The 26,188-nt window shown below is 45.9% G+C and overlaps 1 long non-coding RNA gene across 2 annotated transcripts; it reads left to right on the top strand.

Moving 5' to 3' along the window:
* The first annotated feature begins 79 nt into the window (after nt 1-79).
* On the top strand, nt 80-4,579 carry LOC138745477 (uncharacterized). 2 transcript variants are annotated; one of them, XR_011346302.1, is made up of 3 exons: nt 80-283; nt 2,996-3,089; nt 4,307-4,579. It is a non-coding gene; the product is annotated as an uncharacterized lncRNA (long non-coding RNA). The 2 variants fall into 2 exon arrangements; XR_011346301.1 differs by lacking the exon at nt 80-283 and adding an exon at nt 2,009-2,480.
* Nucleotides 4,580-26,188: the final 21,609 nt, after the last annotated feature.

The raw sequence follows: 26,188 nt of genomic DNA, 5'->3' as shown, positions 1-26,188 counted from the left end.
ATACAGCCGTTTCACCATTTGGAAGAATTTCTCAAGGTTGGCATCATTGTCCTGCAGGCTGTGGTCTACCATCTGGCCATCTCTCACTGAAAGACCGTGACACCATTTGTGACACCGAAAGGGACCGTGAGGAATTGATACAAACATCCGTTCACTTCGAAGGCGATGAAAGGGCAGTCTTCCGGGTGGATCGTGAGCTGGTAGACGGCTGATCGAAGGTCGATGGTGGAAAACACACGGAATTGGGCGATTTGATTTACCAAACTGTGATTCGTGGAAGAGGGTAAGCGTCCAAGAGCGTGAAGCGGTTGACTGTTTGGCTGTAGTCAACCACCTGTGCCCTCCAGGGACTTGTGCTGGGCTTGATGATGCCCTCGTCCAGCAATCTGGGCACCTTGCTTTTAATAAATTTCCTGTCCCCGAAGCTTTTAGTGGTAATCGGTTTCCACCCAGGGGTAAGGTTGGCGAAGAGTGCTGGAGGGGCGACCCGGAGGGTGGAAAGGCTGCAAGTGGAGCATCAGGGTGCAGGGACTGGTGTGGGCTGTCGCTGGCAGGAGGTCTCCGGGGTGGTGTGGTGGCAGACAGAGAGTGGAGAGTGGGGACCCCCATTATGCAATGACACTGTATTAAAATGACATTGGAAATTCAACCCCAAAATCATAGGTGCACATAATTGAGATAGGACCAGCAACTTAAACCCTGTAAATTTGATGCCCTGACCTTTCAAGGTCACCACACAATACCCCTTGATGCCCGTTGAGTTGGCTCTTGTGGCCAGCAAGATCTTCTGGTCCATCGGGTGAACTACCAGTGCACATTGTTGGACCAGGTCTGGGTGAGTGAAGCTCTCTGTCAAAACTGAATCAAACAGACAGTTTGATCACCTTAATTATTTCCATAGACTTAGCAAGGGGGTGTGGCTGGTTCTGGTTTAATGTCACTGATGCAGCAACCGATACAGAGAGTGGTACTGTGCTTGGCGGTGGCCATTTTGGACTGGCAGACGGTGGCGAAGTGGCCATTCTTTCTGCACTTCTGGCATCGGGCCTTCCTCACAGGGCACAGGGATCGACTGTGCTTCTCCCTCCTGCAGAAGTAGCACTTTGGGGTCGCGTTGGGTAGTGTGGAGGCAGCGGCGAGGCCATCGATATGGCATGGGGAGACTGGGTTGAATGCCAGTGTTCTACTCACATCAAAATGGGAGGCCCAGCCCTGTGCATAGGGGTCCATGCTTAGGGCCACAGCCTCCATCGTTTCAGCGATTTGAACGGTCTCCACCAGGCTGTCTCCCCCGTGTTCCAGCAATCGTTGCCTCACCTCGTTAGATCGGATCCCAGCCACAAAAGCGTCCCTGATGAGGTCCTCGGTGATCCCAGCCACAGTTTTGTCAGTGCACGCACAAGCTCTCCCCAGTAACCTCAGTGCCTGGAGGTAGTCTCTGCAAGACTCACCGGGTTGCTGCCTCCTAGTCGCCAGCATGTGTCTTGACCTTATTCACAGGTCTCTCATAGAGTCCCCTCAGCATGTTCATGGCAGCCGTGAAGGAGGTCACATCCTGGATGTTTTCTTAAACCCTCGAGGACACCATGGACATCAGCACAAGCAGTTTATCTGTGTCCTCCTCCATGATGGGGTCAGAGCTTGCAGATACGCCTCGAAGCACCTCACCCAGTGTCTGAAATCACTCTGGGCAGTAGTTGACTGCGGTCAATGCTGAGGCGTTCTGTCGCAGCATTCACTCCATCCGTTGAAATTTTTGTTAATAAAATTATAGCACGTCGAATGACTCAAAGTCTTCTTGACTCAAACCAAGGCTTTTATTAGCTAAAGACTGGAGCATATTACATCGACGTCAACCAGTCCAGACTGACCTGACCTAGGAGCAGCCCTTTATGACCTGCCAGTAGATGTGGCTACAGCTCTCAGCCAATCACTATCACTATATGTAAATATATACATTGGTGAGAGTATCCATACTATCACATGCACAATAAACAATTTTCCTGCAGCCACATTAAGGAAGCAAGCCCAGGCCACCTTCCCACACAAGCAATGCTGGTCCTGCTCTCATTGTGATGTGGGATCTGGCGGACGTTCGGACCATTGATCCACAGAACATTACAGCCCCGAAACAGTCCTTTTGGCCCATGTAGTCTGTGTCAAACTATTATTCTGCCTTGTCCTATTGACTTGCACCTGGACCAGAGCCCTTCAAACCTCTCCCATCCATGTACGCATCCAAATTTTACTTAAATTTGAACCCACGTTCACCACTTCAGCTGGCAGCTTATTCCACTCTCCCACCATTCCCTGCATGAAGAAGTTTCCTTGTATGTTCCTGCTAAATATTTCACCTTTACGCCTTAACCCATGTTCTCCAGTTCCTGTCTTACCCAACCTCAGTGGAAAAAGCTCCTTGCATTTAATTTACCTATATCCCTCATAATTTTGGAAACCTTCATCAGAGTGGAACGCAACTGGTGAGTGGGAGTCAGCTGGAGAGAGTGGCAAGGAGAGGGTGAGAGTAGGTGGGAGATAGTGAGAGTCGGAGAGGCTGGCGAGAACTGGAGAGAGCAGGCAAGAGGGTTGGCATAAGTGTGAGGGTATTGGCGAAAGTGGGCAGCAGCTACAGAAGTGGGAAGGAGCTCGTGAGAGGAGAAGGGGGCATGCAAGTATCGAAGCAGGGTGGCATGAGTAGGAGGGAGCTGGCAAAAATGGGAGGCACATGGAGATAGTGGAAGGGCTTGGGGAGTTGGAGGAGGTGGAGAGAGTAGTAAGGAACGGGAGAGTGGGAGGTGAGGCTGTTTATAGAGACCAATGAATACGAAGGGACTGGAGGATTATCTATCATTTTAATTTGATTTGGACATCATTACTAGTGCAGGAACATAGGCCAAAGGGTCTGTTCCTGAGCTGCATTGTTCCACAGTCTGGAGGCCCAATATGAAAAAGTAGATTTAAACTTTTGAAACTTTGCTATCCAACCTTTGAACAGATCAACTGTGACAGACTGACAAATGGCAACCATTCGAAGGCCAGTTTGTTGGTGAGATGAGATGATGCATTGGGCGCTCAGCTGTGTTCCACAGGTAAACCTCTCTCTGTCAGTCAGGCACAGCACAGAGCAAGTTCATAAGTGCATCCAATAAAGCACTGATCATCTTTGTGCTGAACATTTCAATTGGTCCCATAGGTTCTAGTGGGAAAAATGCAATCTGATTTTACTCCTAACTGGCCTTGCCCCTTACCAAAGAGATAATTTCCTTCTGCACAAAATGTGGCCTTTTCATTTGATGAGATCAGAACTGTCAAACACACCCACACACTATGAGAATTGAGTTTATGAAATTAATGGATAGGTTTAAGTTTATTGCACATGCATGACCAGACCAAACAGCATTCTTCTGGACTATGATACACACAGATACACAACACACTGCACACAATCATCACATTTGTACATATCAACATAATATAAAATGAATATTCATAAAAACTTTGGAATAATTTAGTTTGTTCATTTGTCAGAGATCCAAGATACAAGTTATCTTGTATTCTGTCTAGCCTCTCTTCAACCACATAACCATATAACAATTACAGTATGGAAACAGGCCATTACGGCCCCTCTAGTCCACACCAATTTAAGTGAACTCCACTAGTCCCACCTACCTGCTCCCTCTCCATAACCAACCAGACCCCTCACATCCATATATTCATCCAAACCTCTCTTAAATGACAAAATTGACCCTGCTGCAACCACCTCTTGCGGAAGGTCATACCACTTAGCCACCACTCTCTGAGCGAAGAAGCTTCCTCTTATGTTACTTTGATGGCATGAACATGGATGATCCCCCATCAATCACTCAGGAGACTATTGTGGAGAAACCAATAGGCTTTAAATCACTTGAGAACATAGCATATCCCAGCTGTTCGACAGTCCTGCACTGAGTTGCAGTGGGCTGTGGAACAGTTACCTTTATACAGGAGCCTTTGGGGAGAGGCCACAGGTACAACTGGCCAATAGGCATGCTTGACCAGATAATTATATGTTTACCACAATGGACCTCCAATTTTCATTAATCCCCTCCCTCCTCAGTCTCTCTCTTTCCCCATCCCTCCATTTCCTTTCCTCTAGCTTCTTACCCCCTTCCCTTCCCTCTCCTATCAGAGAGCCACCCCCTCCCCATCAATTCTCAGCTTTTTTTATCCTCTACCCTCCCACCAGTATCCACCTATGACTTCTTCATCGTTAGCCTGTACTCCTCCCTCTGCCTCTTTCTCCCTCTTCTCTCTTCTTTTCATTCAGGTGCCTGTCAGTGTTTATTCATACCTGACGAAGGACCCTTATTTGCTGTGGATGCTGCATGACTTGCTGAGTTTATCCAGTGCATTTGTGTGTTCCCTCTGTGGTGGTACAACCACTATACTGGCCGCACTCCTACCGGCCTTCTGCAGGAGGCAACCACTGTACCTGCAGGGAGGCAACCTGGAAGGCAAACTGGGAGACAGTCACCAGCCCATATAAAGAGTTGAGCCGGCCCCTTGGAGGAGAGGCAGACATGTGGAACCAGCAAAGATACTGAGCCTGGTGTGTAAAAGTTTAAGCTAATTAAAGCCTGTTGTACACTCTGTGGACTTTGCATCAGAATTATTCACACAGCAGCGCCACACCCTTGGCCTCAGTATCTGCAGACTTCCTTGTTTAAAGATCTTCTTTCTTTGGCTTGGCTTCGCGGACGAAGATTTATGGAGGGGGTAAAAAGTCCACGTCAGCTGCAGGCTCGTTTGTGGCTGACCAGTCCGATGCGGGACAGGCAGACACGATTGCAGCGGTTGCAAGGGAAAATTGGTTGGTTGGGGTTGGGTGTTGGGTTTTTCCTCCTTTGCCTTTTGTCAGTGAGGTGGGCTCTGCGGTCTTCTTCAAAGGAGGCTGCTGCCCGCCAAACTGTGAGGCGCCAAGATGCACGGTTTGAGGCGTTATCAGCCCACTGGCGGTGGTCAATGTGGCAGGCACCAAGAGATTTCTTTAGGCAGTCCTTGTACCTTTTCTTTGGTGCACCTCTGTCACGGTGGCCAGTGGAGAGCTCGCCATATAATACGATCTTGGGAAGGCGATGGTCCTCCATTCTGGAGACGTGACCCATCCAGCGCAGCTGGATCTTCAGCAGCGTGGACTCGATGCTGTCGACCTCTGCCATCTCGAGTAACTCGACGTTAGGGGTGTGAGCGCTCCAATGGATGTTGAGGATGGAGCGGAGACAACGCTGGTGGAAGCGTTCTAGGAGCCGTAGGTGGTGCCGGTAGAGGACCCATGATTCGGAGCCGAACAGGAGTGTGGGTATGACAACGGCTCTGTATACGCTTATCTTTGTGAGGTTTTTCAGTTGGTTGTTTTTCCAGACTCTTTTGTGTAGTCTTCCAAAGGCGCTATTTGCCTTGGCGAGTCTGTTGTCTATCTCATTGTCGATCCTTGCATCTGATGAAATGGTGCAGCCGAGATAGGTAAACTGGTTGACCGTTTTGAGTTTTGTGTGCCCGATGGAGATGTGGGGGGGCTGGTAGTCATGGTGGGGAGCTGGCTGATGGAGGACCTCAGTTTTCTTCAGGCTGACTTCCAGGCCAAACATTTTGGCAGTTTCCGCAAAGCAGGACGTCAAGCGCTGAAGATGTCCCCCAAAGTTCCTCAACATGATTATCCAATTGCACGAAAACCAACAAGGTCGGGTCAGATACAGCAATGAGCTCTCTGAACCCTTCTCCATTAACAATGGCGTGAAGCAAGGCTGTGTTCTCGCACCAACCCTCTTTTCAATCTTCTTCAGCATGATGCTGAACCAAGCCATGAAAGACCCCAACAATGAAGACGCTGTTTACATCCGGTACCGCACGGATGGCAGTCTCTTCAATCTGAGGCGCCTGCAAGCTCACACCAAGACACAAGAGAAACTTGTCCGTGAACTACTCTTTGCAGATGATGCCGCTTTAGTTGCCCATTCAGAGCCAGCTCTTCAGCGCTTGTTTAAAGATACTGTTCAACAATCTCACGGCCTGTGAAAATAAGCTATTTCCCAGCCAGGCGGTCCTGATTTTGAGTGTGACCAGTGGAAAATCTCTGGCCTCATATATTGAATTATCAGAGGAAACAAGTTGGTTGCATAATATCATCTCCTGGGATATATCCCTCAAACTGTTTGCAATTTATATCATTATTGCTGTGTTCAGCTGCCTTTAAGCTGGTTGGTCACTCTACAGCCATAGGTTGGGTTGGTAAGGATGATGTCCAAATTGGCACCACTTGATGCGAGTTGTTATGTGAAGATATCACAGCTGTAAATTTCAGATCATGGAATATAACACATTTTTTTCAAAGACTGCTTTCAGGAGTCGTACAAGAAGTTGGTAAGGCCTCGTTTGGACTGCTGTGTTCAGTTTTGGTTACCTTGCTACAGGAAAGATGTTGTCAGGCTGGAGAGGGTTAAGTGATGGCTGATGAAGATGGGGGTCAGAGCTATAGGTTGTGCAAGCTGGGCATTTATTCCAAGGGACACAGGAGGCTGACGGATGATCACACGGAGGTGTATAAAATCATGGGAGGAATAGATCAGGTGAATGCATTTTGACCAGAGTCAGGGAATTGGTAACCAGAGGTTTAAGATGAGGGGAAAGAGATTTAACATATATCTGAAGGGTCATTTATTTTACATGGAGGGTTGGAGGTGCATGGAATTTATTGCTGGGGGTGGTGGTGGAAGCTGGGACAATAAGAATGTTTAAAAAATAGGCACATGGATGTGACAAAAATGGAGGGATATTGAAGCTTACTGGTCAAGAAGGTGGGTTAATATAAATGGTTCATGTGGACTAAATTGGCCCAATGGCCTGTTTCCTTGCAGGGCAGGAACTCACTGTCTTTGGTGGGATATTGGGAACAGTGCCCTCACAATTGTAACAGCGCAACAGCATCAGTAACCCGGCTTTAAATCTTCTGCGTTTCTTTCAGGAGTTTGTACATCCTCCCCATGTCTGTCTAGGATTCATCTGGGTGCTCTGGTTTCCTCCCATGTTCCAAAAACATACAGGGAAAGTTGGTGAATTGGTCACATGGGTGTAATTGGGTAAGAAGGGCCTGTTACCGTGCTGGATCTCCAGATAAAAAAAAAGTTCATTATTATCTCCTCCCCGGGCCCTCTTTCTCTACTGTTTCTCCAACTTTTTGCATTTATACAGAACTTGATAACTTCATCACTTTTTCCATCATGTACCCATCTAAGTACATGGCAACTGCAGGACTCAGGCGATACTGCCTCAGGTTTCCTCTCTCTATGAGCACAGCTGACCTGCTGGGATATCCCACTGCCCTGCATTTCACAAAACATGGAACATTCCAGCACATCACAGGCCCTTCAGCCCATAGGAGTGAGATAGATCAGTGGGTTGAGTGGTATCCAAACAACAACCATGAACTCAGCATTAGCAAAATGAAGGAACTGATTGTGGACTTCAGGTGGGGGAAATAAGGAGAACATAAACCAGCCCTCATTGAAGGGTCAGCAGTGGAAGGGGTTAAGATCTTCAAATTCATGGGTGTCAGTAACTCTGAAGATCTGTTCTGGGGCCTCCATGTCAATGAGGAGTTTGAGGAGATTTAGTATGTCACCAAAGTCTCTTGCAAATTTCTACAAGTGCAATGTGGAGACATTCTGACTGGTTAAATCTCTGTCTGGTCGTGTCTATCCCTCGTAGTTGGGGATGATGGCCTTTGTTTCGTTAATCCCACAGAGCGAAGACGCCTGAGCATGCATTTGTTGAGCATGTATTTGTTTAACATGTACTTGATGTTGCACTCTAAGAAGCACATGATACTTCACAAATCAACCAATTAGTTTCAAGATGATCAGAGCTGATGAATTTATTGCAGCCTTCATCTGCCTTCACAGCCGTTGAGTTCAGAGTAACTTCATCTGTCTGTTCCACCGATATTTCTTTGTCAGGGACTTCACCCTTGACCTTACCGCCATGGGTGGCCCTACCAGGAGCATAGTTCCAGACAACATCGTTCTCAGGATCACAGGACAACACAAGCTTCTCCACCACAACAAGATGACCATCCACGGAGAAGTCCTGTTGGTTATGAAGGTGCCAATGCACAGGACAGGAAAAGGGAACAGAGTGTGTGAACTCAGCAAATGGTACCATGCCTTCACCCCATTTAGAACATGTACAAGAGGCGGTGTCTCAAGAAAGTATTTTCTCTCTTCAAGGGCCATCACCACTCATTCCATGCCCTCTTCTCTCTTCTACCATTGGAAAGGAGGTACAGGAGCTTGAAGATGAACACCCAACAGTACAGAAGCAGCTTCCCCTCCGTCATCAGATTTCCAAGTGGACAACGAACTACAGATACTGCCTCGCTTTCTCAGATGTCCACCCTATAGAGATCCTTCATAACCTTATTTACTTATATTAACTCTTGTCTCATCCTTCATTGCTTCCAAGAAAAAAGCCCTAGCTTGATCAACCTTGCTTCATATGATGTGTTCTCCAATCTGGGCAACATCCTGGTAAATTTCCATTGCACCCTCTCTAAGCATGTACATAGTTTCTATCATAAATCAGAATTTACAGTTATTTTAAATCATGAAATTCGGGGTTTTGTGCAAACATTCATATTATAACCACCTTACAACAAATTTTTTAAAAAAATTTAAATAATAGTGCACGAAAAGTAAGGCAGTGTCTGTGGTTCATTGATTATTCAGGAATCTGATGGTAGCGGGGAAGAAGCTGTCTTTGTGCCACTGAATGCTCGTCTTTAGGGTCCTGTACCCTTTTCCCCGATGGTAGCAGAGTGAAGAGGGCATGGCCTGAGTAGTGAGGTCTTTGAGGATAGAGGCTGCTTTCTTAAGACACCGCCTCATGTTGATGTCCTCGATGGAGTGAAGTCTGGTGTCTGATGTCGCAAGCCGGATTAACAACCCCCTGGAATTTATTCTTGTCCTGAGAGTTGGCATCTCCGTGGCAGTGACGCAACCAGCCAGAATGCTCTCCACAGCACACCTGTAGAAGTTTACAAGAGTTTTTGGTGACATACTGAACTGCCTCAGGCACCTCACAAACTGTAGCCGGTGGCGATTGTGATCGCCTCCATCTTTGAAAATTGCATCGACGTAGAGGGTCCAGGACAGATTTCAGAGATGTTGAAACTCAGTAATTTGAAGTTCTTAACCCTCTCGCAGAGAGGCCCTTGATGAGAACTGGGTGATGTTCCCTTGACTTCCTCCTGAAGTCCACAATCATCTCCTTGGTTTTGCTGATGTTGAGAACAAGGTTGTTGTTGTTACATCATTCAACAAGCTGATCTATCTCCTCCTGTCTGCTTCCTCATTGCCATTTGTGATTCTGCCAACAACTGTGATATCATTTGCAAATTTGTAGATAACATTGGAATTGTGCCTGGCCACACAGTCATGGGTGTAGAGCAGTGGACGAAGCATGCATCCTTGGGGTGCGCCTGTGTTGATTATCAGTGAGGAGGAGACATTGTTTCCGATTCATACTGACTGTGATCTCCTGATGAGAAAGTCAAGGATCCAGTTGCAGGGAGAGGGTGGGGGGGGGGGGGGGGCATAGAGGCCTAGAGTTTGTAGCTTCTTGACCAGCACTGAGGCAATAATGGTGTTAAAGGCCGAGCTGTAGTCGATGAAGAGCAGCCATGTGTATGAGTTGCTGTTTTCGAGGTGATCCAGAGCTGAGTGGAGAGCCAACAATATTGCATCTGCTGTGGAGCGATTGTGGCAATAGGTGAATTGCAGTGGGTCCAGACCTTTGCTTAGGTACATGTTAATTCTGGCTATGACTAGTCTCTCAAAGCATTTCATCTCAATAGAAGTTAGTGCTACTGGGCAGTAGTCGATGAAGCCACCAGAACTGAACACAATGCTCTAAATGTGGTCTAACCAGAGTTTTATAGAGCTTCAAAATTACTTTGCGGGTCTTGAACTCAATCCCACGACTGATGAAGACCAGCACACCATAAGCCTTCTTAACCACTCTATCCATCTGCGTGGCAATCATCCTTGATGAATCTGGACCTCAAGATCTTATGTTCAACCATGTTATTGAGAGTCCTACTATTAACCGTGTTTTACATTCTAATGCCAGTGTTCTCACTCTCTAACCACTCTCATTTCCCTGCCCAAATGCCTCCATTAACTCATCGATCAGATGACCTAGTTTATGTCTTATCCCCAGAGCAACCCTAACCTCTCCCTGACAGATCAATTCTTTTTGACAAATCCATCCCTCATACTAATACTAAAGTTTTTTTTTCTTCTTCTGCCAAAGGATCACTAACCTGAAACACTCAGAAACCCAGGCAGATGCTTCCTGCTCCACTGTGTTTCCAACATTTGCTGCTTTTATTCCTGGCTTACATTGTTCTTGCACCTCACATTCCATCTGGGCTCCCTCCAAATGTCTCATTTTCTCTGGTTTCAGTCAGCCACCACTCCATCTTCCCTCCCCTCCCCACCCCATTTTTCCCTCTGTCTCCTTTACCCAGTGCTACATTCACAGAGCCACCCCTTCCTGCTATCAATTCCCATGCCTCTCTCCATATATCTCTCTCATGCCCTACTGTCCATAACCAATGAACACCTTTAGTCTGTTGGTCTGCACACCTCTCCCTGCCTTTTTTCTCCTTTCCCCAGCCTTTTAATTCATGTGCCAGCCTGCTTTTTACTCATACCTTGAAGAAGGGCTTAGGCCTCAAACATTGGTTATATATTTTTACCTCCTGTAAATGTTGCAAGTCCTGTTGAGATCCTCCAGCATTTCTGTGTTTTTATTACATTCTTGTTCAACCACAAGCTGCTAAAGCCATCAAGCTGGACACTAATATTATTTATGGGATCCATTTGTGTGCAGCACGTTGGATAATTACATTGATTCTTGCTGCTTTTTTTAGTGCTTTGAGAGCAGTGATGGAACTCCATATAAATGAATTTTAAATCATTAATTTGTTAATGTAGATACAGCAAAATCTAAAAATCAGAGCATATGTTTGATTATCAGAGAAAAGACAGATCATCATCATAAAACTGGGGTACAAGATGCTGGAGACAGGCTTGAGGGAACCTAGTATTGGGGCCAGGATCCATGAGGTTGTCAAGGACAAGTAGGGCTCCCAAAAGGCTTCGGACACTGATAGTTTCCTGATGCTATTGAGGGTCGGGAACTGGGAGCTCAGAGACACTGCTGGAACAGAGTTGGTGCAGCGGAAGAGACTGTGGGCACACAGGAGATGAATTCATGGACTCTCCTTTGCTTCTTTTTCCCCAGTTGATGGCGACACCCAGTGACGGTGTCTCTTTTTAGCTGGCTAAAGTTGATGAATTTTGTGTATTATTTAATTATGTGTTCTAGTACAGGACAATAATTGTGAGATGTGCTGTTTTCATTTTGTAAAGGATGATCATTTCCAATTTCCTTGCTGGAGAGCAATAAACTAATGCTCAGATGCAGGCTACACGATAGTGGTTTGTCAGTTGTTGAGAAGATCAGGGTATATTACTAATCTGGACAACTTTTGATTAGAACGTGACAAAAAGGATAGGAAATAAATAGGCATTTGTACTTTGAAAAGAGAAACATATTTGGAAGTATGAAAGGTACAAGATCGCCATCTGTGGACCATGTCCACCCACAGCCAGGCTGGGTCCCTGCTGGGTTCAGTTCCCTGCTGAGTTCTGGACGTAGCCAAGGCCAGGTCCCTGGTGGTTCTAGACACAGCCCAGACCGGGTCCCTGCTGGGTTGAGTTCCCTGCTGGGTTCTGGACACAGCCAAGGCCAGGTCCCTGCTGGTTCCAGTCACAGCCCAAGCTGGGTCCCTGCTGGGTTTAGTTCCCTGCTGGGTTCTGGACACAGCCAAGGCCGGGTCCCTGCTGGGTTAAGTTCCCCACTGGGTTCCGGACACAACCCAGGTGGGGTACCTGCTGGGTTCAGTGGGATCTGGACACAGCAAAGGCCAGGTGCTTGCTGGTTCCAGACATAATCCAGACTAGCTCCATGCTGGGTTCAGTTCCCTGCTGGGTTTTGGACACAGCGGCCGGGACCCTGCTGGTTCTGAACACAGCCCAGGCTGAGTCCCTGCTGGGTTCTGGACACAGCCAAGGCCAGTTCCTTGCTGGTTCCAGACACAGACCAGGCTGGGTCCCTGCTGGGTTCATTTCCATACTGGATTCTGGACTCAGCCAAGGCCAGGTCCCTGCTGGGTTAAGTTCCCCGCTGGGTTCCAGACACAACCAAGGCCAGGTCCCTGCTGGGTTCAGTTCCCTGCTGAGTTCTGAACACAGGCCGGACCAGGTCCCTGCTGGGTTCAGTTCCCCACTGGGTTCTGAACACAGCCCCTGGGTCACTGCTGGGTTCTAGACAGAGCCAAGGCCAGGTCCCTGCTGGTTCCAGACACACCCTAGACTGGATCCCTGCTGGGTTCAGTTCCCTGCTGGGTTATGGACACAGCCAAGGCTGGGTCCCTGCTGGTTCCAGACACAGCCCAGGCCGGGTCCCTGCTGGGTTAAGTTCCCCGCTGGGTTCCAGACACAACCAAGGCCAGGTCCCTGCTGGGTTCAGTTCCCTGCTGAGTTCTGAACACAGGCCGGACCAGGTCCCTGCTGGGTTCAGTTCCCCACTGGGTTCTGAACACAGCCCCTGGGTCACTGCTGGGTTCTAGACAGAGCCAAGGCCAGGTCCCTGCTGGTTCCAGACACACCCCAGACTGGATCCCTGCTGGGTTCAGTTCCCTGCTGGGTTATGGACACAGCCAAGGCTGGGTCCCTGCTGGTTCCAGACACAGCCCAGGCCGGGTCCCTGCTAGGTTCAGTTTCCTGCTGGGTTCTGGACACAACCCAGGTCAGGTATCTGCTGGGTTCAGTTCCCTGCTTGGTTCTGGACACAGCAAAGGCCAGGTGCCTGCTGGTTCCAGACATAACCCAGACTGGATCCCTGCTGGGTTCGGTTCCCTTCTGGGTTTTGGACACAGCCAAGGCTGCGTACCTGCTGGTTCCAGACTCAGCTCAAGCTGGGTCTCTGCTGGGTTCAGTTCCCCGCTGGGTTCTGAAAAGCCCAGGCCGGGTCCCTGCTGGGTTCTGGACACAGCCAAGGCCAGATCCCCGCTGGTTCCAGACACAGACCAGGCTGGGTCCCTGCTGGGTTCATTTCCATTCTGGATTCTGGACTCAGCCAAGGCCAGGTCCCTGCTGGGTTAAGTTCCCTGCTGGGTTTTGGACACAGCCAAGGCCGGGACCCTGCTGGTTCGAGACACAGCCCAGACTGGATCCCTGCTGGGTTCAGTTCCCTGCTGGGTTTTGGACACAGCCAAGGCCGGGTACCTGCTGGTTCCCAACGCAGCTCGCTGGGTCTCTGCTGGGTTCAGTTCACCACTGGGTTCTGGACACAGCCCAGACCAGGTCCCTGCTGGGTTCAGTTCCCCAGTTGGTTCTGGACACAGCCCAGGCTGGGTCCCTGCTGGGCTGTGGACACAGTCCAGTTTGGGTCCCTGCTAGATTCCTGACAAAGCCTAGGCCAGTTCTCTGCTGGGTTCCAGTCAAACCCCAGGCCGGCTCCCTGAGCTGGGTTCAGTTCCCCGCTAGGTTCTGGACACAGGTCAGACCAGGTCCCTGCTAGTTCCAGACACAGCCCAGACCAGGTCCCTGCTAGTTCCAGACACAGCCCAGGCCGGTTCCCTGCTGGGTTACACACACAGCCCAGTCTGGGTTCCTGCTGGGTTCAGTTCCCCACTGGGTCCTGGACATAGCCCAATCCGGGTCCCTGCTGGGTTTGGGACACAGCCCAGGCCAGATCCCTGCTGGGTTCAGAACACAGCTCAGGCCAGATCCCTGCTGGGTTCGGGACACAGCCCAGGCTGGTTCACTGCTGGGGATCCTGAAATGACCCATCCACCCCAGGAATTCTGAGACCTTCTTGTGGTACTGGGGCAACTATGAGGAAAATTAAAGAATCTGCATGTAAAGGTTCTGTTAATGTCACCTAATACTACATTTAGAATGTAACATACATGAAATTATTTAACTTTTGTCCACTGTAAGGCAAACAGTCACCACTTTGTCAAGTGCCCCTCACAGAAACCTACAGCAGCTGGTGTTCCGAGGTAGTCTCCCCTCCAACTACTGACCAGGCCTGAGCCTGCCTAGCTTCCAAGATCAGACAATCTCAGGCGTATTCAAGCTACAAGTAATGTGATGTGAAAAAGGAGAATGATGAGGGAAATGTTAGTGCAGAGGAAAAGATGAGAACATGAGATCATAGAACATTACAGCACATTAAAGGCCCTTCGGCCCTTGATGTTGAGCCGACCTATATATTCCCACCAAAAAAGTTACTGAACTCTTCCCACCACATAAGCCTCTATTTTTCCCCCATCCATGCTCCTATCTCTTAAATGTCCCTAATGTTCCAGCTTCCACCACCATCCTGGCAAGGCATTTCAGGCCCCCACAACTTTCTGTGTAAAAACTTCACCCCTGATGTCCCCCCTAAACTTTCCTCCCTTCTCCTTGTACATATGTTCTCTGGTGTTTGCTGATCCTGGCCTGGGAAAAAAAGGTTCTGGCTGTCTACCTTGTATATGTCTTTCATCAACTTGTAGACCTCTACTAAGTCACCTCTCGTCCTTCTTTGCTCCAAGGTGAAAAGTCCCAGCTCTGCTAACCTTGCCTCATGGGACATTTTCCAATCCAAGCAACATCCTGGTAAATCTCCTCTGCACCCTCTCCAAAGCTTCCATATCCTTCCTATAATGAGGTGACCAGAACTGAACACAATAGTCCAACTGTGGTCTCACCAGAGATTTGGAGAGTTGTAACATGACCTCTCTACTCCTGAACTCAATCCACCTATTAATGAAGCCCAGCATCCCTTAAGCCTTCTTAACTAGCGTATCAACCTGTGCAGCAATCTTGAGGGATGTATGGATTTGAATCCCAATGTCCCTTTTGAAGCAGGTGGGAACCTCCAACTGCAGCAGTGAGAGATTAAAAATGTCCATAAACATTCCAGCTAATTGTCCCCTGCCAGGTATGCCACCAGGGCCTGATGCCTTGTGAAAGTTCATCCTCTTGAAGGATGTTCTGAAGTTGGCCTTAGAGACAGATATTTTGGAACTTCCGCTGGCAACCTGATGCTGTGAAGAGGTGTGACTGTGAGCACTGACTAATTTGTTTATATTTCCCTACTTTCTACTCACTTTTAATTAAACAAACTGGTTCTATTTATTTTTAAGACCACCAATTATAACTAGAAAACCTCCCATGCCGAATAGAGGAGCCAAAGTACCTAAATTAAAAACCATAAAAGAAAGAGAGGAGGAGGACACTGAGATTGAACAGGACACGTCTCTAATGTTTGGATTATTGGAAAGCAGTCAACAGATATTATTAAAGGTTTAAAAATGTGGGCCAAAGATATTGAAAAGAAATGACACAGGTTTGAGCTCTATCACAAATTTAAAAAAAACCATCTGACTGCATTGGAAGACGATGGCATCACGGTGAATAATAGGCTGGATAAACTTGAACAACAAAATATAGCTTTGATTGCTGATAACAAAAGTTAAAAGCTTGAGTATTGACATTAGAAGGACAGAGTCGTCAAAATGATCTTCATATTTTAGGTCTGAAGGAGGATGATGAAAAGGGTAAACGACCGATAAAGTTTTTTACGGACTTACTTACTGAATGATTTGGAGTTGTAGTGGTTGGAAATGATAAAGTGCTGGAAACAGCACATTGCTCATTATCTTTAAAGAATGCTTCGGAGTATCCTAGGCCAATTATATTATTCTTTCATCATAATCTTGAAAACTGCTCATTCAAAAAAAAATCTAGCTTTTCAAGGTTTACGTATTAGACGTGGAGAATTAAGGCCCAGAAGTAGTCGTTCTGTGCAAGGTCTACAACGAGGTAATGACAGAGCTGTATAAAAACTATTTCAAACCTCTCTTATTCTACCCAGCGAGATTGAATATTACCCATAGAGATCAGAAGATATTTTTACAATCACCTAGAGGAAGCTTGGAAATTTGTGAAATGAGAGACTGCCGTGGTACCATTGATCTCAACGTCAAGATGAATGAACTTTTGATACATGAAACTTGCCAATTTTAATTAAAAAAAAGGACTGAAGAGGGAAGGTGTGGGTGCCAAAAGTTTGGATGGAGAAACTGTTAGCTGTCTCAGTGCTGAACCACGCTTGCCATTGTGGGTGTTGAGGCCTGCGGGGTGCAGGACACTATCTCAGCCACGGTGTCGATCAAGAAATGGCTGCCTAACAAGGAGTCCCAAACATAGAGGAGGCTATCAGATGGGCCAATTGCCGCAGCCAATAATGACAGATGGCCAGAATGTTTCCCATAAACCCGCAAGGTGGGTGGCATCGATGGGCCTCTCCATCCCATCGCTGATTATAGTAGCAGAATTGAACCGGGGTAGTAACTTGCCTTTCTGCTGGTCATAGTCTTGCAACTGGCTGTTTGTGGGCCTTGCTGATGTGGTCTACGACACCACTGGTGTCCCTCTTCGCTCTCCAGAGCGACCTTCTGGGAATCGCTTAAAGTCCTTGTCCATGAGCAAGAGTCAGATATCTTTGGGCAGCTTCTCCAGAAAGATCTGTTCGAAGACCAGACAAGGCTTGTGGCTGTTGGTTAAAGTGAGCATTTCATTCATTAAGGCAGATGGGGCCTTGTTCCCCCAATCGATCCAAGTGAACTCAAAATGTTGGGAGCCTGCGTGAGACTGCGTGGATGGTCGCTGGTGCCATCTGGTCCATCATCTTTCGGCCCAACTGCCAGTTGGTCCTGTCAGGGTCACCAATGTAGCTTTCGTGCTATGCACGTGTGGAGAAGAACAACATGCACACACAAAGACTTGAAGTCAAGACTAGTTTATTGTTTTGGCCATCTTGTTTATATGGGCCCCAGGCACTGACATCAAGGCCCCACATTATCGGAGTGCTATCCTGGGATTGGCTGCGTTCCTGCCACAGCTCACTGCCTTCCCATCATACAGGAGGTCATCTGGGATGATGGCTGGTGTCACTCCCAGGTACACGCGGTCACCAAGTTCATCGTTATGATACCAAAGTAGACTATTTTTTCATTGATAATCAATTGATTAACATGATTAAATCATGTGAATATCAAGGCATAGTTATCTCACACCACACTCCAGTAATTTTAAATTTGGAGTTTCCAAATATTCCAAGTTCTAAAAAAAGTGGCGAATTAATACCATATTACTTAAGGCAAAGAGTTTTTGACTTTTTTAGAAAATCAGATACAATTTTTTCTTGAAATTATTTCAACTGCTGAGATTTCCAATGTGATAATCTGGGACACAATGACAGCCTACTTAAATGATCAAATTATTTCATATGTGTAGAGAACGTCGAAAGGATCAAAGGCTTGTTGATCCAAACCAAGGCTTTTATTAACTAGAAGACTAGAACGTATCACATGTAGGCCGACCAGTCCAGATTGGGGTTGCGGGAGTCATGTCACTGGCAGGCTCGTCGGGTGCAGCCACTGCTTCACTCAATTCCCCAATGGCATTGTCGACAGTCTGGCCTGAGCTGGTGGGATGGTGCTGATCCCTCTGTTCGACCACATGACCTGGGGGAGAAGGATTTTGAGGAGGTTGGGTTGGAAGCACTGATGGGCCTGATCCGGCTTGGGCTAGGTCCCTTACCGAGACTATGTTCTCGCACCCGTCCGGATACTCAATGTAGACATAATGCAGGTTCGCATGGAGCAGAGTCACTCGGTCAACCAAGGGGTCGTTCTTTGAGTACCGGACATGGCGCCACAGGAGGACCGGCCCGGGAACCATGAGCAACACCAGTATGGTTGTTCCTGATTTGGATTTCCTCAGAAAAGAGAACATCCTTTCATGGGGAGTGGCATTGGTCACGGTGCATAGGAGGGAGCGGATGGAGTGTAGGGCACTAGTGAGCACATCCTGCCAGCGAGAGGTGGGGAGAGCTTTTGACCAGAGGGCAAGCATAACCGCTTTCTAGATGGTGGCATTTTCTCTTTTGACCTGCCCATTACCATGTGGGTTTATAGCTGGTGGTCCTGCTCGAAGCAGGACCATGCTCCAGAAGGTACTGCCGCAGCTCCGCGCTCATAAACGAGGACCCCCGTCACTGTGGATGTAATTGAGGTACCCAAAGTTGGCGAAGATGCTGTGCAGGGCCTTTATGACTGAGGAGATGGTTATGTCCGAGCAGAGCACAGCAAACGGGAAGCAGGAGTACTCGTCGATGACCGTAAGGATCTAGGTATTATGGTTGGTCAACGGTAGGGGGCCCTTGAAGTCCACACTGAGATGCTCAAAGGGGTAGGTGGTTTTGATGATGTGGGTGTTCTACGGACGGAAAAAGTGAGGCTTACACTCAGTGCACACCGGGCAGGCTCGGATCATGGAGCGAATCTCCTCGACCATATAGGGCAGGTTGCGAGCTTTGACAAAGTGCGCGAACCTAGTGACCCCTGGATGACAGAGCTCCTCTGTGGAGTCTCTGCAGCCTGTCCAGTTGTATGTTGGCAGAAGTCCCCCTGGAGAGTGCATCTGGTGGGTCGTTGAGTTTACCTGGCCGATACAGTATGTCATAATTAAAGGTTGAGAGCTTGATTCTCCACCTTGAAATTTTGTCATTCTTGATCTTATCTCGCTGTGTATTGCTAAACATGAAGGAGACCTCACGTTGGTCGGTCAGCAGCATAAAGCGCCTGCCAGTGAGGTAGTGTCTCCAATAATGTACTGCTTTGACTATGGCCTGGGCCTCCTTCTTGACAGAGGAGTGTCAGCTCTCAGGACCCTGGAGGGTTCTGGAGAAGAAGGCTACTGGCTGGCCAGCCTGGTTCAAAGTGGCTGCCAGTCCAAAGACAGACGCATCGCTTTCAACTTGGAACGGAATGGACTCGTTGATGGCGTGTAGCGTTGCAGCAGTGATGTCCGATTTGATGCGCTTGAAAGCCACTCTGGCTTCCGTTGACAGGGGGAAGGAGGTGGTCTTGATGAGTAGTCATGCCTTGTCAGCATAGTGTGGAACCCATTGGGGATAGTAGGAGAAAAACCCAGGCAGCGTCTGAGTGCCTTTTGGGTGTGGGAGGGGGGGCAAGTCCATGAGGGGATGCATGCGGTCAGGGTCTGGCATGACCACTCCGTTCTCCACCACACAACCCAGAATTGCGAGCTGAGTGGTCCAGAAGACACACTTGTCAAAATTGTAGGTCAAGTTCAGCTGTGCATGTCGCTCCCATAGAAATAACACTTTGGGGTCGCATTGCACAGTGTAGCAGCAGCCGACAGGCCGTGGGTGTGCCGGGGAGGTAGTAGGGTTGAGTGAGGGCATCCTATTCACATCATAACATAAGGTCCATCCTTGAGAGTACATGTCCTTACTTAAGACCGTATCCTTCGGGAGAGGAGTCACGTGATGGAGTAGTGGCCGGACAGTGAACTCCAGCCCTCTCCAGAAAAGTCGGGAAAAACAAAGGAAAACACAAAGGCACAGAAATAAAAGTTAAAGAAAAGTGAGTATAAAGGTGGAAAGAAGATGGCGACAAAAAAAGAAAAATCAAAATCAACGGTAAGAAGAGAGGAAGAGAAGACAATGGAGGAAGAAGGAGAAGGCCTTACCTGTTCGAAGAGGCCCGCTGTGGAGAGAGAAACCCGCTTCCTCAGGTCGGTAGAAATTGGACTACAAAAATGGCTCGCTGAGCCGAGTAAAAGTGCGCAACCGCGCATGCGCGACTCCCCGCGCATGCGCGATGCGCATGAAAAAAAACACACCGACGGGAGGGGGGACCAGCTGGGGAGTCGATCTCCACAGCCGGCAACAACAGCTGCAGAACACCTGCAGCAAGAAGAGAACACAGAAGACAATGGAAACAAGAAAGAAGAGAAGAAAAGGGCAACAAAGAAACAACAGATGGCCAACCCAGAGGAAGAAGAAGAGGAAGAGTACAGTGAAATAGAAGAAGAAGGGAAAGGCAAGATAAAGGATATACTTTCTCTTGTTAGAGGATACATGGAGTCATTTAAAGAATGGCAGACACAGGAATTTAATGATTTAAGAAGAAGAATAAACAACACAGAAGAGAAAATGAACAAAATAGATATGACCTTAACAGAAATGGGAAAGAAAATGGACAAGATGGAAGAGCGGGCAGTAGCAGCAGAAATGGAGGTAAAAGACTTAAAAAAGAAATTAGAGGAATCTAATAAAAAAGCTATAGAGACACAAGAACTGTTAGCTCAAAAAATAGATATAATGGAAAATTATAACAGAAGAAATAACATAAAGATAGTGGGCCTTAAGGAAGATGAAGAAGGCAAGAATATGAGGGAGTTTATAAAAGATTGGATCCCTAGGATCCTAGGATGTCCAGAACTACAGCAAGAAATGGAAATAGAAAGGGCACATAGAGCATTGGCCTTTAAACCACAACCACAACAAAAACCAAGATCTATTTTAGTAAAATTCCTAAGATATACTACAAGAGAAAAGATACTGGAGAAGACAATGGAAAAAGTAAGAGACGGCAACAAGCCACTGGAGTATAAAAGGCAAAAAATCTTCATTTTTCCAGATATAAGTTTTGAACTCCTAAAGAAGAGAAAGGAGTTCAATACAGCAAAGGCGATTTTATGGAAGAAAGGGTATAAATTTATACTAAAGCATCCAGCGGTATTGAAAATATTCATTCCAGGAAAACAAAACAGACTATTCTCGGATCCAGAAGAAGCACGAAAATTTGCAGAACAACTACAAAATAGACGGAGAGATGAAGATGTGTAATGAGAGTAAAAAAGGAACACGATTGATATGTATGTGGGTAAAGAGGAATAAGAGTGTATAGGTATAATGTGCATACGTGAATGTATCGGTACTTAGAGGAAAATATAGATAGTATAGACAAGAATTAATAAGGGAAGGTCTTTTTTCTTTCTTTCTTCTAAATAAGGGAAGGTAATGGAATAGAGAGGATAAGGAGGGAATTAAAAGAGTGACCTTTGGTACATATGAAAAGTGAAATCTTTTCTGGGTGGGCTGGGTGGGGGGGAATAGCGGTCACTGCAAAATCAGTTGACGCTTGCGAGTGAATTCGCAAACCCAAATGGAGAGGGGAGATGTGGTTGTCCGACAAGGGATAAAGGACAACCCAGGAGGGGAAGGGGAGATTGGGGCTAAAGAAGTTATAAATAGGAGAATAAAGAAAATGTTTGATGTTTTAGGAATGTTTAGGTTTAAAATAAGAAGACAGAAATGGAAAAGGAGGAAAGGTAATGATGGAAAAACGGAAAGGGAAGATAAACAAAGTATAAAATGGCTACGTTGAACTATATGACTTTAAATATTAATGGAATACATAACCAAATTAAAAGGAAGAAACTGCTAAATTTACTGAAAAAAGAAAAAATTGAAAAAAAAGACCGTATCCTTCATTGTCTGTGCGATCCGGATCACGTCCTCTAGGTTTTCTCCCCTGTGCTCTAGCAGGCTCTGCCTAACCTCATTCGATCGGAACCCGGCCACGTAGGCATCCTGAATGAGATCGTCTGTGGTCTCCACAGCAGTTCTGTCTGAGCAAATGCAATCTCTCCCCAGTGGCCTTAGTGCTTGAATATAAGCTCTGCAGTACTCACCGGCCTGTTGCCTCCTGGTCACTAGTTTGTACTGAGCGTAGACCCTGTTCACCAGTCACTCATAGAGTCCTTTCAGCACCTTCATGGCTGTGGCGTAAGTGGTCATGTCCTGGATGCTCTGGTAGACTCTCGGGGACACCATAGTCATCAATATTAGTAGTCAATGACTGTCCTCTACCACGGCAGGGTCAGAGAGTTGTAAGTATGTTTCGAAGCACCTCACCCACTGCTTAAAGTAATTCGAGGCTGAAGCAAACTGTGGGTCGATATCAAGGCATTCCAGCCGTAGCATAGACTTCATCCCTTTAAAAGTTTCTAGTTAATAAAATTGTTGAGCACGTCGAAAGAATCAAAGGCTTGTTGATCCAAACCAAGGCTTTTATTAACTAGAAATCTGGAACGTATCACATGTAGGTCAACCAGTCCAGAATGATCTTGTCTGGCTAGGAGCAACACTTTAAGACCTGCCAGTAGGTGTGGCTATGCTTTCAGCCAATCACAATCATCCTACACTACAATATATACATATACACATTGGTGATAGAATCAGTACTATCACAATATGCAGCTTCTTCTTTCTTTCTTCTTTGGCTTGGCTTCGCGGACGAAGATTTATGGAGGGGGTAAAAAGTCCACGTCAGCTGCAGGCTCGTTTGTGGCTGACCAGTCCGATGCGGGACAGGCAGACACGATTGCAGCGGTTGCAAGGGAAAATTGGTTGGTTGGGGTTGGGTGTTGGGTTTTTCCTCCTTTGCCTTTTGTCAGTGAGGTGGGCTCTGCGGTCTTCTTCAAAGGAGGCTGCTGCCCGCCAAACTGTGAGGCGCCAAGATGCACGGTTTGAGGCGTTATCAGCCCACTGGCGGTGGTCAATGTGGCAGGCACCAAGAGATTTCTTTAGGCAGTCCTTGTACCTTTTCTTTGGTGCACCTCTGTCACCTTACTCGCCATATAATACGATCTTGGGAAGGCGATGGTCCTCCATTCTGGAGACGTGACCCATCCAGCGCAGCTGGATCTTCAGCAGCGTGGACTCGATGCTGTCGACCTCTGCCATCTCGAGTACCTCGACGTTAGGGGTGTGAGCGCTCCAATGGATGTTGAGGATGGAGCGGAGACAACGCTGGTGGAAGCGTTCTAGGAGCCGTAGGTGGTGCCGGTAGAGGACCCATGATTCGGAGCCGAACAGGAGTGTGGGTATGACAACGGCTCTGTATACGCTTATCTTTGTGAGGTTTTTCAGTTGGTTGTTTTTCCAGACTCTTTTGTGTAGTCTTCCAAAGGCGCTATTTGCCTTGGCGAGTCTGTTGTCTATCTCATTGTCGATCCTTGCATCTGATGAAATGGTGCAGCCGAGATAGGTAAACTGGTTGACCGTTTTGAGTTTTGTGTGCCCGATGGAGATGTGGGGGGGCTGGTAGTCATGGTGGGGAGCTGGCTGATGGAGGACCTCAGTTTTCTTCAGGCTGACTTCCAGGCCAAACATTTTGGCAGTTTCCGCAAAGCAGGACGTCAAGCGCTGAAGAGCTGGCTCTTCAGCTAGTATTAAAACAAATACCAGGATAGAAAGAATGGATTTGATCAATCAGATTAAACAGATTGACCTACAATTTGCCCAGAGACCTGGACTTATTTAAGAAGAGAACTGAACTCAAAATCAAATTTGATCTACTTTCCACTAGTCCAATTGAACAACAGATTTTGAGAACTAAGAGTCAATTTTATATCCATGGAGAGAAATCTGGCAAATTACTAGCCAAACAATTGAAAGCTATTTCGATTAAAGAAAAGGATTTCTTTACCTGATGGTACAATAACCATTGATGTCTTTAGAGGTTTCTATTTTAAACCTTACTCTTCTAAATTTAACAATTAATATGGTTTGATGAATGATTTTTTTTAGATCATTTGGATATATTGATGATATCCCAGGAGAGCCAACAAAGTTCCAATTTCACAAGAACTGCAAAAAGCAATATCCTCTCTACAATCAGGCAAATCTCTGGATTCAGGTGGATTTCCAGTGGAGTTTTAAAAATTGTTCTCTAAACAACTTATTCCGTAGTTAAACCTAGTACTGAATAATTCATTTTGAGAAAAGAAATTATCTCCTTTTAGGGAGGCTACCATTTATGTGATTTTAAATAAAAGGGAAAGATCCTAATAATTGTGTGTCCTACAGGCTGATTTCTTTAATCAATATGGATACGAAGATTTTATCAAAAAGTTTAGCATATAGATTAGAGAATATTTCACCTGGAATAATAAATTTAGACCAAATGGATTTTATTAAAAATAGATATTCTTATCATAATATTCATAGATTAATGAATATTACATATTCTCCTTCTATTCATCCTAATGAATGTATTCTTTCCTTAGGTGCTGAAAAAGTATTTTATAGAGTAGAATGGGAATACCTATTTTCTATTTTAGTAAAATTTAATTTTGGACCAGATATTATTCAATGGATTAAACAGTTATATACATCTCCAATAGTGTCAATTTGTACTTATTTTCAACAATCAATGATTTTTTTTTAAATTAAAACAAGCCATAAGACAGGGTTGCTTCCTAAGCTCTATGTTTCTTTTAATTTTAGTCGTTGAGCCACTAGCTGTTGCTATATGAGCAAATGAAGATTTTAGAGGCTTGTTTAGAGGACCTATTGAACATAGGTTATTTTTACATGCAGATGACCTTTTACTTTTTTGTGTCCACTCCAGAGGTAACCATACCAAAGATATTGTCATTACTTACATGCTTTAGTAAATTCACAGGGTATAAACTTAATTTGCATAAGAGCAAACTACTAAAACCAGGTAAAAGGCCCACTCATTCTATATTCTAATTATCCTTTTAAAATAATGAAAGATCAACTTAAATATCTAGGCATTATGATAACTAAGAATTTTAAAAACCTTTTTAAAGAAAACTTTGTCATTTTATTTATTCAGACTAAAACAATACTCCCTGGATGGTCACCACTTTCTTTAACTATGATAGGCCATATTAATTCAGTTAAAATGAATATTTTACCAAAATTTTTATATTTATTTCAATCATTACCAATTTTGTTTTCTAAATCTTTGACACATTGCAATCATCTATTGTAACTATTTAACCATATAACAATTACAGCACAGAAGCAGGCCAGCTCGGGCCTTTAAATCAATACCAAAAACCTTCTCCCACCTTGTCTCATTGACCCGCACCCACCCCATAACCTTCCATACCTCTCTTGTCCATATACCCATCCAATTTTTCTTAAACATTAAAATTGAGCCTGCATCTACACTCCCATCATCCTCTAAGTGAAGAAATTTCCCTTCATGGTTCCCCTAAACCTTTCCCCCTTCAATCTCAATCCATGTCCTCATGTTTGAATCTCCCCTACTCTCAATGGAAAAAGCCTATCCACATTTACCATCTCATTATTTTAAATACCTTTATAAACTCACCCTCAATCTTCTATGCTCCAGGGAATAAAATCCCAGCCTCCTAACTCAAATCTTGAAACCCAAGCAACATTCTTGTAAATCTCCTCTGTATACTCTCTGTTTTGTTGATATCCTACCTATCATTTGGTGACCAAAACTGCACACAATATTCCCAATAACTCCAACAAGACATCAATGCTCTGATATATGAAGGCCAACATACCAAAAGCTTTCTTCACCACCCTATCTACATGTCATCTCTTTCAGGGATTTTAGATTTTATTATTGGTCAAAAAACATGATGAATATGTTATTGTTTTTACAGTTTGATAATACAGATGACTGCCCCAATTGGTTGGAAATATAATTGAAATCCCTTAAGAATACTTCCTTACAGATGGTATTGGGCTCACCTTTACCTCTCTTTATTCTAAAACTAACAAAGAATTTAATAATAATTTAATGATTGAAGATTTGGAGTCAATTTAGGTATTTTTTTGGAATTATGGAATTTATATTTACTAGTCCTATTCTACTCAATCATTTATTCCAACCTGCCATTTTAGATGCAAACTATGAAGAATAGAATCGTCATTGTACATAACAACAATTCCATTTTTCATAGTTTGCATCTAAAATGGCAGGTACTTAACGCCACAGAAAATCCATAGATCAAATCCAGAACTCCCGGACAAATGCTTCATGCGTGGTGTTACAGCCTGGGACGTTTGTACATGCAACCTGGTTGTGTGCCAAGGTGAGGCCCTTTTGGGTGGATGTAGGCCAAGTCCTAGAAATGATTATAAGTAAACAGTTCCCTCTGGACCCAGAGGTGTTCCTGCTGGGGAATATAATGAAGGCTTACAATGAAGCTGTCCAAATTTCAAATCCAATTTGTGTTAATTGCATTGGCAGTGGCCAGGAAGTGCATTGCGGTGACCTGGAAGTCCGACTCTATTCTTAGTATGGAGTGATGGAACAAAGAAATGCAAAGTTGCATTCCCCTGGAGAAAATAACTTACAATC

This window comes from Narcine bancroftii, chromosome 11 (genome assembly GCF_036971445.1).
Source record: "Narcine bancroftii isolate sNarBan1 chromosome 11, sNarBan1.hap1, whole genome shotgun sequence".
Classification (NCBI taxonomy): Eukaryota; Metazoa; Chordata; class Chondrichthyes; order Torpediniformes; family Narcinidae; genus Narcine; species Narcine bancroftii.
The sequence above is the reverse complement of the archived record's forward strand: the minus strand, read 5'-3'. Positions and strand labels throughout refer to the sequence as shown.